General features: G+C 42.0%; 2 pseudogenes; both read left to right on the top strand.

Annotated features, from left to right (window-relative positions):
- Window positions 1-6,461: 6,461 nt before the first annotated feature.
- Window positions 6,462-7,039, top strand: LOC105705711 (small ribosomal subunit protein eS7-like; annotated as a pseudogene).
- Window positions 7,040-11,682: 4,643 nt separating this feature from the next.
- On the top strand, window positions 11,683-12,984 carry LOC105705719 (serine/arginine-rich splicing factor 1-like; annotated as a pseudogene).
- The last annotated feature ends 330 nt before the right edge of the window (window positions 12,985-13,314 follow it).

Genomic DNA, 13,314 nt, shown 5'->3' with positions numbered 1-13,314 from the left:
AGTGAAGGAGTTTGATTGGTTGTGCCCAAGGTGAGTGGGGCAAAATGGCAGAGAGTGGGGCCCAGATGGAACAAAATGGCAGGGAGTGGGGCCCAGATAGGACAAAATGGTAGGCAGGGAGTGGGGCCCAGATAGGACAAAATGGTAGGCAGGGAGTGGGGCCCAGATAGGACAAAATGGTAGGCAGGGAGTGGGGCCCAGATAGGACAAAATGGTGGGGAGTGGGGCCTGGATGGGACAAAATGCTATCAGGTAGGTCCTGGCAGGGCTTTTTTCCCAGGCTCCCAGTGGGGGGATCCGGGGGGGCCGGGGGGGGCCCCGGGGGGGCGGGGTGTGTGTCCGAGCTCCAGGCAAGGGAAGGAGGTGTGCCCGAGCTCTCCGTGAGGGGGGGGCAGCGTCCGAGCTCCCGAGAGGGAAGGGGGTGTGTCCGAGCTCTCTGCGAGAGAGGGAGGAGCCTCCAAGCTCTCCGTGAGGGAGGGGGGGAGCGTCCGAGCTCTCCACCAGGGAAGGGGGAGCATCCGAGCTCCCCCCGAGGAAGGGGGGTGCGTCCGAGCTCCCCATGAGGGAAGGGGGTGTGTCCGAGCTCCCCACGAGGGAAGGGGGTGTGTCCGAGCTCCCCGCGAGGGAAGGGGGTGTGTCCGAGGTCTCCGCGATGCAACCAGCCTTACAGCCTTGTTGCCTGGGGCTGCTTCCCAGCCCCTTGTCCATAGCTTTGTTAGCAAAAGTGGCTGCAAAAATTAGCAGCTTTGTTGCCAGAATAAATATTCCTTCTGGGAGCTAGAGTTGGGGTGAAAACTGCCTATGATTTTTTGGCAAAGAGTGATAAACTTGATTGAGAAAGAAGGTGACAAAGACTCTCTCACCAAACTTTAGTCAACTCTTCTATGCCTCATCTAGCCCTCGTTGTTCCTTCTCCTCCTGCCTGCACAACTCCATTTTAGTGAGAAGCCTACTAAATTGGTTTAGCAAGAATTCCCCACCTCAGTATCTGATCACTCTTAATATCTGATCAAATTCCTCAACCTGAGGCAGGAGAATAGAGTCTGGAGGCGGGGAACCTAAGGCTGTTTCATGCCAACTTCCAAGGACTAAATTGAAAGGAAACCCCCTAGCTTTCCATGCCTAAGTAACAAAAGGACCAGAGGCTACTCCCTTTGACCTTTTCTGTGGGGCAGATGGGAAACTGACCATCCATAACACATCAGACTGATTGCAGATGGAGTCTTTCTTTGCAACTTTGTAACTTTACCCTAGCCTCTGGTTGCTTTTTGCAACTGATCAGACTGATTGCAGGCTACCACTTCACTTAAATGAGGTGAGCAAGAAGTGGCCAATGGGAAACTTCCAGTGGATGTTTGGACCCAAGAAGATTCTGTATCTGGGCCCTTCAGCCACTGCTTGGGTCTACTCCCACACTGTGGAGTGTATTTTCATTTTCAATAAATCGCTACTTTCATTCTGTTGTTGCTTAATTTGCTGGGTGTTTTCTCCAATTCTTTGTTAAAAATGTCAAGAACCTGGACAAGTTTCAGTCACAACCCTCTACCAGTGACAATCCTTGTTAAAATGCCAAGAACCTGGACAAGTTTCAGTCACAACCCTCTACCAGTGACAATCCTATGTCATTTCGATGTATGATCCCTCTGGCCTGCTGTATTAGTCTGTTCTCACACTTTTAATAAAGACATACCCCAAACTGAGTAATTTATAAAGGAAAGAGCTTTAACTGATTCACATTTCCACATGGCTGGGGAGGTCTCACAATCATGGTGGGAGCAAATGAGGAGCAACGGCACATCTTACATGGTGGCAGGCAAAAGAGCATCTCCAGAAGAACTCCCCTTTATGAAACCATCAAATCTTGTGAGATTTATTCACTTTCATGAGAACAACATGGGAAAGACCTGCTTTCATTATTCAATTACCTCCCACTGGGTCCTTCTCACAACACATGGGAATTATGAATGCTACAACTTAAGATGAGATTTGGTGGTGACACAGCCAAACCATCATTCTGCCCCTGCCCCCTCCCAAATTTCAGGTCCTCACATTTCAAAACCAATAATGCCTTCCCAACAGTCCCCCAAAGTCTTAACTCATTTCAGCATTAACTCCAAAGTTCACAATCCAAATTCTCATCCAAGACAAGGCAAGTCCCTTCCACCTATGAGCCTGTAAAATCAAAAAGCAAGTTGGTTACTTCCTAGATACAGTGAGGGTACAGGCATTGGGTAAATAGACCCATTCCAAATGGGATAAAGTAGCCAAAATGTAGGGCCCTATGCAAGTTTGAAGTCCAGCAGGGCAGCCAAATCTTAAAGCTTTGAAATGATCTCCTTTGATTCCATATCTCACACCCAGGTCATGCTGATGCAAGAGATGGGCTCCCTTGGCCTCAGGGAGCTCTGCCCCTCTGGCTTTGCATGGTACATCCTTCCCCCAGGCTGCTTTCACCAGCTGGTATTGAGTCTCTGTGGCTTTTCTGAGTGCATGGTAGAAGCTGTTGGTGGATCTACCATACTTGGGTCTGGAGGATGGTGGCTCTCTTCTCACAGCTCCACTAGGCAGTGCCCCAGTAGGGACTCTGTGTGGGGGCTTCAACCCATTTCCCTTCTGCACTGCCCTAGCAGAGGGTCTCCATGAGGTCCCCACCCCTGCAGCAAACTTCTGCCTGGACATCCAGGTGTTTCTATGCATCCTCTGAAATCTAGGCAGAGGTTCCAAAACCTCAATTCTTGACTTATGTGCACCCACAGGATCAATACTGTGTGGAAGTTGCCAAGGCCTGGGGCTTGTGGAGCCAAAGCAGCCAGCCACAGTCTGAGCTATACCTTGGCCCCTTTTGGTCATGGCTGGAACAGCTGAGACACAGGGCATCAAGTCCCTAGATGACACACATTGGGGGGCCTAGGTCTGGCCCACAAAACCATTTTTTCCTCCTAGGCCTCTAGACCTTTGATGAGAGGCCCAGCACAAATGTATCTGACATGTCCTGGAGACACTTTCCCCATTGTCTTAGTGATTAACATTCGGTTTCTTGTTACTTATGGAAAATTCTGCAGCAGGCTTGAATTTCTCCCCAGAAAATGAGATTTTCTTTTCTACTGCATTGTCAGGCTGCAAATTTTCCAAACTTTTATGTTCTACTTCCTCTTGAACACTTTACTACTTAGAAATTTTTTTCCACAAGATACCCTAAATCATCTCTCGCGCGCGTTCAAAGTTCCACAGATCTACAGGGAAAGGGCAAAATGCCTCCTGTCTCTTTGCTGAAGCACAGCAAGTGTGGCCTTTACTTCATTTCTCAGCAAGTTCTTCATCTCCATCTGTGACCACCTCAGCCTAGATCTTATTGTCCATATTGCTATTAGCATTTTGGGCAAAACTATTCAACAAGTCTCTAGGAAGTTCCAAATTTTCTCACATCTTCCCATCTTTTCCTGAACCTTCCAAACTGTTCCAAGCTCTGTCTGTTTTGCAGTCCCAAAATCGCTTCCACATTTTTGGGTATCTTTACAGCAGCACCCCACTGTACCGGTACCAATTTACTGTATTAATCTGTTCTCACACTACTAATAAAGACAAACCTGAGACTGGGTAATTTAGGAAAGAGGTTTAACTGACTCACAGTTGCACATGACTGGGGAGGCCGCCCAATCATGGTGGAAGCGAAGGAGGAGCAAAAGCACATCTTACTATGGCAACAGGCAAGAGAGTGTGTGCATGGGAAACTGCCCTTTATAAAACCATCAGATCTCATTAGACTTATTCAGTATCATGAGAACAGCACAGGAAAGACTCACTCCCATGATTCAATTTCCTCCCATCAGGTTCCTCCCACAACAAGTGGGAATTATGGGAGCTGCAATTCAAGATGAGATTTGGGTGAGGACACAGCCAAACCATATAACCTACCTTTAGCAAGTAAGAATTTTCATTATCTTGATGTCTCCTCTTAGCAATTTTTCATCAACCACATCTGTACAACATCCCCCTCCTTGGCTACAAATTCTCAATTCTCTTTGCTGTATTTGGAATTGAGCATATTCTATACTGAGGTCTCTTGTCCCCTGTTGCAATAGTTCCTGAATAAAATCTGTTTTACTGCTTGGGTTAATGTCCAGCTCTGGCTTCTTTTACAAAGGAAAGTCTGCAGTTTCACTAGCCTGAGACTGGGAACCTGATTAAAGCAAGCAATGAGCCAATTAGCAATTTAACAAGAAAATCTTAGAAATAAGACAGCCACAGAAGAACTAAGATAACCCCTTTACATGGCCCTGGGCAACTGGAAAACTATTCAGCATGGAGGAGAGAGACTCCAGAAAGCTTGACAAAAAGTGAAAGCCTAGGAACACTTAAGATATGGACACAAATTATGAGGCATTCTTCAATCTACACACAGATCCCTCAGCAGAGGGGAAGCAGAGAAGCAAAACTGACATGAGCTATATGGAGAACAAATAAAATAATAAGGATAAATCCTATCTCACCATTAAAATATTTACTGTGCATAGACTAAGCACTCTTATCAAAAGACAAAGATTGTCAGAATGAATAAACAATGAAGATCCAATGATATGCTCTCTTCAAGAGGCACATTTTATATTTAAACACAGGATAGAAAAAGGTATCCCATGGAAACAGTCATCATTAGAGAGCTGAAATGGCTATATTAATATCAGACAAAATCAAATTAAAGCAAAGGCATATTTTTAGAGGAAAAAAGGAACATTTCATTATGATAAAAGAGTCAAGGCATCAAAAGAATATAACAATGACCAATGTGTATGCACTTAACAAAAGAGTCTGAAATTATACTAAGCAAAATCTAAATAATTGAAGAAAGAATAAATTCAACACTTATATTGGAGATTCTAATACTCCCCTCTCAATAATTGATAAAACATTTAAACAGAAAAATAAGTAAGTATATAACAACACTGAAAAACAAACTGACCAACTGGCACATTATACTGCTCCACTGAACAGAAGAGTATACAAATTCTTCTCAAATGCACATGGGATTAACTAGGAGTTGGCAGATTTTTTTTTTTTTTTTTTTTTTTTTTTTTTTTTTTTTTTTTTTTAAAGGGCCAAATAGTAAATACTACTGGCTCTGCAGGCCATGAATGGTCTCTATCACATATTCTTCTTTGTGCCTTTTGTTTGCTTGTTTGTTTTTTACAACTCTTTAAAAATCTAAAACAATTTTAACTCCCAAGCTGCAAGCCAGATTAGGCTCATGGGTCATAGTTAGCTAACCCCGAGCTAACCTGAGCAACAAAAAGAAAGACATGAACTGACCAAATCAAGAATGATCGAGGAAACATCACTACGGACCTTATGGTAATTAAAAAGATTAGAAGAGATGAGTATGAATAACTTGATGTTTACATATTAGACCATTTTTATAAAAAAGAAAAATTCCTAGAAAGACAGAAAACTTACAAAAAGTTTTTAAATTATTAGATTTCTTCTACGATTTGAGTTAGAAATTTAAAATCTTCCACAAAAAAAGCTCAAGTCCAGATAGCTTCACTGGTAAATTCTACTAAACATTTAAGGAAGAAATAATATCAATCCTACATAAACTCTTTCAGGAAATAGAGAAGGAGGGAATATTTCCTGCTTCATTTTATGATGACTGTATTAAGCCAGACAAAGATATAACAAGGCAAGACAACTACATATTCTGTTCCTCATGGATATAGATGCAAAATTATTTTTAAAATTTAGTAAACTGAATCCAGCAGCATAGTAAAAGGATTATATAAAGCAATTAAGTGGATTTTATCCCAGAAATACAAGATTTATTTAACATTTGAAAAACACTTAATTAATGCACCACATTAATAGAAAAAAGAAAAGAAAATGTAAGATCAAAATAGATGTAGAAAAATCCTCTAACAAAATTTAGTACTTATTCATGATAAAAAAAAAAAAAAAAAAACTCCCACCAAACCAGCAGTAGAAGAGAATCTCTCTTTTTTTTTTTTTTGTTCCTGTTGCCAGGCTGGAGTGCAGTGATGCCATCACGGCTCACTGCAACCTCTGACTCCCTGGTTCAAGTGATTCTCCTGATTCAGCCTCCCAAGTAGCTGGGACTACAGGCATGTGCCACTACACCCAGCTAATTTTTGTATTTTTAGTAGAGATGGGGTTTCACCATGTTGGCCACCATGGCCTCATCTCCTGACCTCATGATCCACCCATGTCAGCCTCCCAAAGTGCTAGGATTACAGGCCTGAGCCACTGCGCCCAGCCAATAATCTCTTTAACCTAATAAAGAGCATCTTCAAAAGGCCACAGCTAACAATAAACTTCATAGTGAAAGAAGGACTTAATCCCTAAGATTGGGAACAAGGCGAGAATGTCCACCACTACTTCTGTTCAACATTGCATTGAAAATTCAAGGCAAAATTTGGGTCTTTTCCTAAGTCAGCACTCACCAAGGAAAAGCCATGTTCAGTTCGAGCGCCAAGATCATGAAGCCCAATGGAGAGAAGCCAGATAAGTTCAAGTCTGGCATCTTCCAGGCTCTTCTGGAGCTGGAGATGAACTCGGACCTCAAGGCTCAGCTCAGGGAGCTGAATATTATGGCAGCCAAGGAAACTGAAGTTGGTGGTGGCCAGAAAGCTATCATAATCTTTGTTCCTCTTCCTCAACTAAATTTTTCCAGAAAATCCAAGTCTGGCTAGTACCCAAATTGGAGAAAAAGTTCAGTGCGAAGCATTTTGTCTTTATCGCTCAGAAGAGAATTCTGCCTAAGCCAACTCGAAAATGTCGTACAAAAAAAAAGCAAAAGCGTCCCAGGAGCCGTATACCGACAGCTGTGCACGATGCAATCCTTGAGGGCCTGGTCTTCCCAAGAGAAATTGTGGGCAAGAGAATCCATGTCAAACTGGACAGCAGCCAGCTCATAAAGATTCATTTGAACAAAGCACAGCAGAACAATGTGGAACACAAGGTTGAAACTTTTTTTGGTGTCTATAAGAAACTCACAGGCGGAGTTTCAATTGTAAACAGAATGACCAAATAAAAAATATATTCACAGTAAAAAAAAAAAAATTTCAAGGCAAGACAATTAAGCAAGAAAAAGAAATAAAGGGTATCCAGATTGGAAAGGAAGAAGTAAAACTATCACTATTTTCAGATGACTTTATCTTGCATATAGAAATTTTTAAGGAAATGACTGATAAATTATTAGAGCTAATAAGCAACTTCAGCAAGACTGCTGGATAGATCAGTCTATAAAAATTAATAATATTTCTATGCACTAACAATTAACAATTTCAAAATAAAATTAAGAAAGCAATTTTATTTACAACAACATCAAAAAGAATAAAATACTTAAGAATAAATGTAAAGAAAAAAGGGTAACACTTGCACACTGAAAACTATGAAACAGTGTTGAAAGAAACTAAAGAAGACCTAAATAAATGGAAGGACACTACACCTCATGTTCATGGACTGGAAGATTTACTATTGTTGAGATGGCAGTACTCCCCCAAATTAATCTACAGATTCTATGCAAGCTCTATCAAAAGCTCAGTTGTTGGCCAGGTGCAGTGGTTCTCTCCTGTAATCCCAGCCCTTTAAGAGGCCAAGGCAGGTGGATCACCTGAGGTCAGGTGTTCAAGACAAGCCTGGCCAACATGGTGAAAACCTGTCTCTACTAAAAATAAAACAAAAAATTTAGCCAGGTGTGGTGGTAGGTGCCTGTAATCCCAGCTACTTGGAGGCTGAGGCAAGAGAATCACTTGAGTCTGGGAGGTGGAGGTTGCAGTGAGCCAAGATCGTACTATTGCACTCCAGCCTGGGCAACAAGAGCAAAACTCCATCTCAAAAAAAAAAAAGAAGAAGAAAATCTCAGTTGTCTTATTTGCAGAAATTGGCAAGCTGGTTCTAAAATTCATGTGGAAATTCAGGGACCCTGTATAACCAACGGAATTTTGAAAAAGGAGAAAAATGTTGGAGGACTCATGACATCTGTAAAACCTATTATAAAACTGTCATAATCAATATCTTATATGTACTAGCAGAAACATAGATCAATGGAATAGAATGTGGAATCTGGAAATAAACCTGCACGTTTATGGTTGATTGATTTGCAACAAGTATGCTAAGGCAGTTCAATAAAGAAAGCATAATATTTTCAACAAATGGTAAAGGGACAGCTGGATATCCACATACCAGCAAATGAAGTTGGTCCCCTTCTTCACTTCATACACACATAAAAAAGACTCAAAATGGATTGTTAATCTAAATGCAAAAGTTAAAACTACAAAACCCTTAGGAGAAAATATAAGAGCAAATCTTCATGACCTTGTGATAGGCAAAGCCTTCTTAGATATGATACCAAAAAGATGAGTGACAAAAGAAAAACTAGATAAATTGGCCTTTCTCAAAATTTAAAGTTTTTGTACTTCAATGAATACCATTGAGAAAGTAAAAGGACAACACACAGAATAGGGGAAAAAATAGAAAATATAACAAAAAAATTGGTAAAAGAAAAATAACTATTTTTTTAAAGGATAAAGAATTGAGATAGACATTTCTCCAGAAAAGATACACAAACGGCTGATACACACAAGAAAAGAGGCTGAACATCATTAGCCTTCAGGGACCTACAAATCTAAACACACGTAAATACTACTTCATACATGCTGCAATGGCTATGGTCGAAAGGACAGATCTAACCAGTGTTGGCAAGGCTGTGGAGAAATCATAGCACTCATACACTGCTGATAGGAATATAAAACAGTACAGCCACTTTGGAAAACAGTCTAGTAGTTAAACATAGAGTCACCACATGAACCCCAGCAAGTTCACTATCTGAAGTCTTCCCACTCCCCAAATATACAAGAAAGAAATGAAAACATATGTCCACACAGAAACTCATACATGAATATTTCTAGAAGCATTAATCATAACAAAGAGTGGAAACAACCCAAATGCTCATCAACTAATGAATGGCTAAGTAAAATGAGGCATATCTACACAATGGAATATTATTCAGCAATAAGAAGAAGCCTGTGCTGCTGACACATGCTACAATGAGTGAAATTTGAAAACATCATGCTGAGTGAAAGAAGCCAACTACAAAACACCACACAGGGTATTCTTTCATTTGTATTGAATTTCAGCATAGAAAAATTCGTAGAGACTGAAAGCAGATTAGTGGTTGCCTAGGGCTGGGGAACGATGGGATAGGGGGTGAGAACAGAGGGAGGCAGGAAAAACTGTGGTGAAATGGAAAGTGATTACTCAAAATTTTTTAATTTTTTTGAGGTGGGGTCTCACTCTGTCACCCAGGCTGGAGTTCAATGGCATGATCTTGGCTCTTTGCAACCTCTGCCTCCCAAGCTCAAGTGATCTTCCCACCTCAGCCTCTTGAGTAGCTGGGACCAGCCTTGGCCTCCCAAAGTGCTGGGATTACAGGCGTGAGCCACCATGTCTGACAGGGAGTGATTACTAATGTTATGCAAATTCTTTGGGGGGTGATGAAAATATTTTAAAATGGATTGTGATTATATTTGCACAACTCTATACATATATTAAAATTTGTCTGGCCTGGTGCAATGTCTCAGACCTGTAATCCCAGCACTTTGGGAGGCCTAGGTGGGCAGATCACCTGAGGTCAGGAGTTCAAGACTAGCCTGGCAAACATGGTGAAACCCCGTCTCTACTAAAGATATGAAAATTGCCTGGGTGTAGGGGTGAGCACCTGTAATCCCAGCTACTCGGGAGGCTGAGGCAGGAGAATTGCTTGAGCCCGGGATATGGAGGTTGCAGTGAGCCAAGATCACACCACCACACTTCAGCCTGGGTGACAGAGTGAGACTCTGTCTCAAAAAATAAATGAATAAATAATAAAAATTTACTGAATTGTTAAAAAGAAAAGCCAAAGTGAATGTATGGATGTACTATGGATTTTATACTCTTTTGGTCTTGGAGGGTCTAAATACTGAGCCTCTGGTGTGTCCATACACGGTGCTAGGCAGTGGGGATATAAAAACAAGCTTTTTCCTTACAGTACAGAGCAGTGCATAGTACATATCATCAACTCAAATGTTAGTACACCATTGAAAAGCCTAAAAACAGAGAATTTAAAAAATAACACAGAACAAATTCCACGTTTGTCTTGTGCTCTATTCTGCCTCTTTCTGTCCACTGATTTTGGAGCCACTTCAAAATCCTTCAGACTTCTAAGCCTATCTGTATGAACTGCTAGTTAACTGGGGTTTCTGGTGCTAGGATGCCACATACCAGAGGTAACTTGTAATAAACTAGACCTCTCTGACCAGGTGTCGAGGATTAGATTTAATCCCACAGGAAGTATTTTGGCTTCATGATGCTGGGTTGTTTTATATATTTTCCAGATTTCATTGGCCATAAATTTCCATTAGCATGTAGCAGGTTCCTATTCTTCTCTGCAAGCTGATGATATATTGCTAAAGCTGGTGCCAGCCTACTCCTCAACTCATCAGGCCACATTGGAGGCACAGCTGCCCACAGACACAGCACAGCACCAAGTGCCCCAACAGACTGGTGTCCACAACTGGGTTCAAACCATTAGTCTTGTCTCCACCAGCCACTGTTCCAATGTTAACCCCTAAAAACTAGATGATTACCTCTGCTAGCCTCCCCACCTTATCTCCAGGAGCCTAGGACAAGGCTTCAATAAAAACTCCTGTACATGTATCTCTCCTAAGCTTCTTGGAGAAGGGTGTCTCTGTGCAGCCCAGGCACAGAACTGCTTGTAAGATGTGTATTGCCAGTATGATGTTTGGTACAGCTAACCTCTCTTAGCCAGAGACTCACAAACTGGGACTTTCAAAAACAAAATAAATTTTTTTTCCTGCCATCTATTGCTGGTAAAAGAAAGCAGATTATAATAAAAAATAGTGCCAGGAATTTTTTTTTTAAAGATTTTTAAAAAACTATCCAGTCAGTTACAGACAGAAGTGATTTTTTTTTTTCAGATGGAGTCTCACTTTGTCACCCAGCCTGGAGTGCAGTGGCGCAATCTCAGCTCACTGCAACCTCTGACTCCCAGGTTCAAGTGATTTTCCTGCTTCAGCCTCCTGAGTAGCTGAAACTACAAGTGCATGCCACCATGCCCAGCTAATTTTTTTTTGTGTTTTTAATAGAGACAGGGTTTCACCGATTTCCTGACCTTGTGATCCACCCGCCTCGGCCTCCCAAAGTGCTGGGATTACAGGCGTGAGCCACTGCACCCTGCCTATTTTTATTTTTATTTTTTATTATTTTTTTTTCTTGTATTTTTAATAGAGACAGGGTTTCACTAATCTCTGGACCTTGTGATCCACCCGCCTCGGCCTCCCAAAGTGCTGGCTGGGATTACAGGCGTGAGCCACTGTGACCGACCGGCAGAAGTGATCTTATGTTCAGAGTTTAATTGTAGAGGAGTGGTCGGATTGCCAAATTCTTATGAAAGTTCACCTCTAGAGACTTATTTTTCAGTTCAACACTTTCCCAATGTGAAAATGTAAATACATTAAGTTACATGGTTTTTACTACTGTTGAAGTGGTGTCCTTTGTCTGGGATAATACCTGAGGTTTGATGTCTCACACCAAGGAAAACAAGAATGCTGACACACAAGGAGTGACGTTAAAAGCAGAGGTTTGAGGTTTGAGTCCGCGCTTTTCGTCGCCGCCATGTCGGGAGGCGGTGTGATTCATGGCCCTGCAGGGAACAACGATTGCCGCATCCACGTGGGTAACTTACCTCCAGACATCCGAACCAAGGACATCGAGGACGTGTTCTACAAATACGGTGCTATCCGCGACATCAACCTCAAGAATCGCCGCGGGGGGCGGGGGACTGCCCTTCGCCTTCGTTGAGTTCGAGGACCCGCGGGATGCAGAAGACGCGGTGTATGGTCGCGACGGCTACGATTACGATGGATAGCGTCTGCGGGTGGAGTTTCCTCGAAGCGGCCATGGAACAGGCCGAGGAGGCGGCGGGGGTGGAGGTGGCGGAGCTCCCCGAGGTCGCTATGGCCCCCCATTCAGGCGGTCTGAAAACAGAGTGGTTGTCTCTGGACTGCCTCCAAGTGGAAGTTGGCAGGATTTAAAGGATCACATGCGTGAAGCAGGTGATGTATGTTATGCTGATGTTTACCGAGATGGCACTGGTGTCGTGGAGTTTGTACGGAAAGAAGATATGACCTATGCAGTTTGAAAACTGGATAACACTAAGTTTGTATCCCATGAGGGAGAAATTGCCTACATCCGGGTTAAAGTTGATGGGCCCAGAAGTCCAAGTTATGGAAGATCTCAATCTCGAAGCCGTAGTCATAGCAGAAGCCATAGCAGAAGCAACAGCAGGAGTCGCAGTTACTCCCCAAGGAGAAGCAGAGGATCACCACGCTATTCTCCCCGTCATAGCAGATCTCGCTCTCGTACATAAGATGATTGGTGACACATTTTGTAGAACCCATGTTGTATACAGTTTTCCTTTATTTAGTACAATCTTTTCATTTTTTAATTCAAACTGTTTTGTTCAGAATGGGCTAAAGTGTTGAATTGCATTCTTGTAATATCCCTTTGCTCCTAACATCTACATTCCCCTCGTGTCTTTGATAAATTGTATTTTAAGTGATGTCATAGACAGGATTGTTTAAATTTAGTTAACTCCATACTCTTTAGACTGTGATATTGTGTAAATGTCTATTCTGCCCTGATTCGTGTGAACTGGGATGTTGGGGGTGTTTGTGGTTATCTTACCTGGGGAAGTTCTTATGTTTATCTTGCTTTTCATGTGTCTTTCTGTAGACATCTCTGAAAAGATGGATTAAGAATGCTTTGGATTAAGGATTGTGGAGCACATTTCAATCATTTTAGGATTGTCAAAAGGAGGATTGAGGAGGATCAGATCAATAATGGAGGTAATGGTATGACTCCAAGTGCTATTGTCACAGATGAAATTGGCAGTATTGACCTTATACTAAAAGGCAGGGGGTAAAAATGATTATATACATTTTCCTTAAAAGACTTGAATGTTTTATTCAGTTATCTTTAGCTACAATTGCTTTGCTCTTTAAACCTTGGCAATTGTGGCCAAATTGTAATAGGGACTAATGTGGGAAGAACTGGCTAATTTGTCACAGTGCTTAGTTACAACTGTTAATGTGTGACCTACTGTTGGTGTACATGTGGGTACAGGGTGTCTTTAAATCCAACAAGATAGAGTATAATATCAATACTGCTAAATCTGCATGTCCTCTGTGTGACTGAAAGAGCGTTGCTATTTCATTTTTTTAAGACAAAATGAAAGCAAAATAATAG

This window comes from Aotus nancymaae, unplaced genomic scaffold (genome assembly GCF_030222135.1).
Source record: "Aotus nancymaae isolate 86718 unplaced genomic scaffold, 86718_ANA_hifiasm-v0.15.2.pri h1tg000155l, whole genome shotgun sequence".
NCBI lineage: Eukaryota > Metazoa > Chordata > Mammalia > Primates > Aotidae > Aotus > Aotus nancymaae.
The sequence above is the reverse complement of the archived record's forward strand: the minus strand, read 5'-3'. Positions and strand labels throughout refer to the sequence as shown.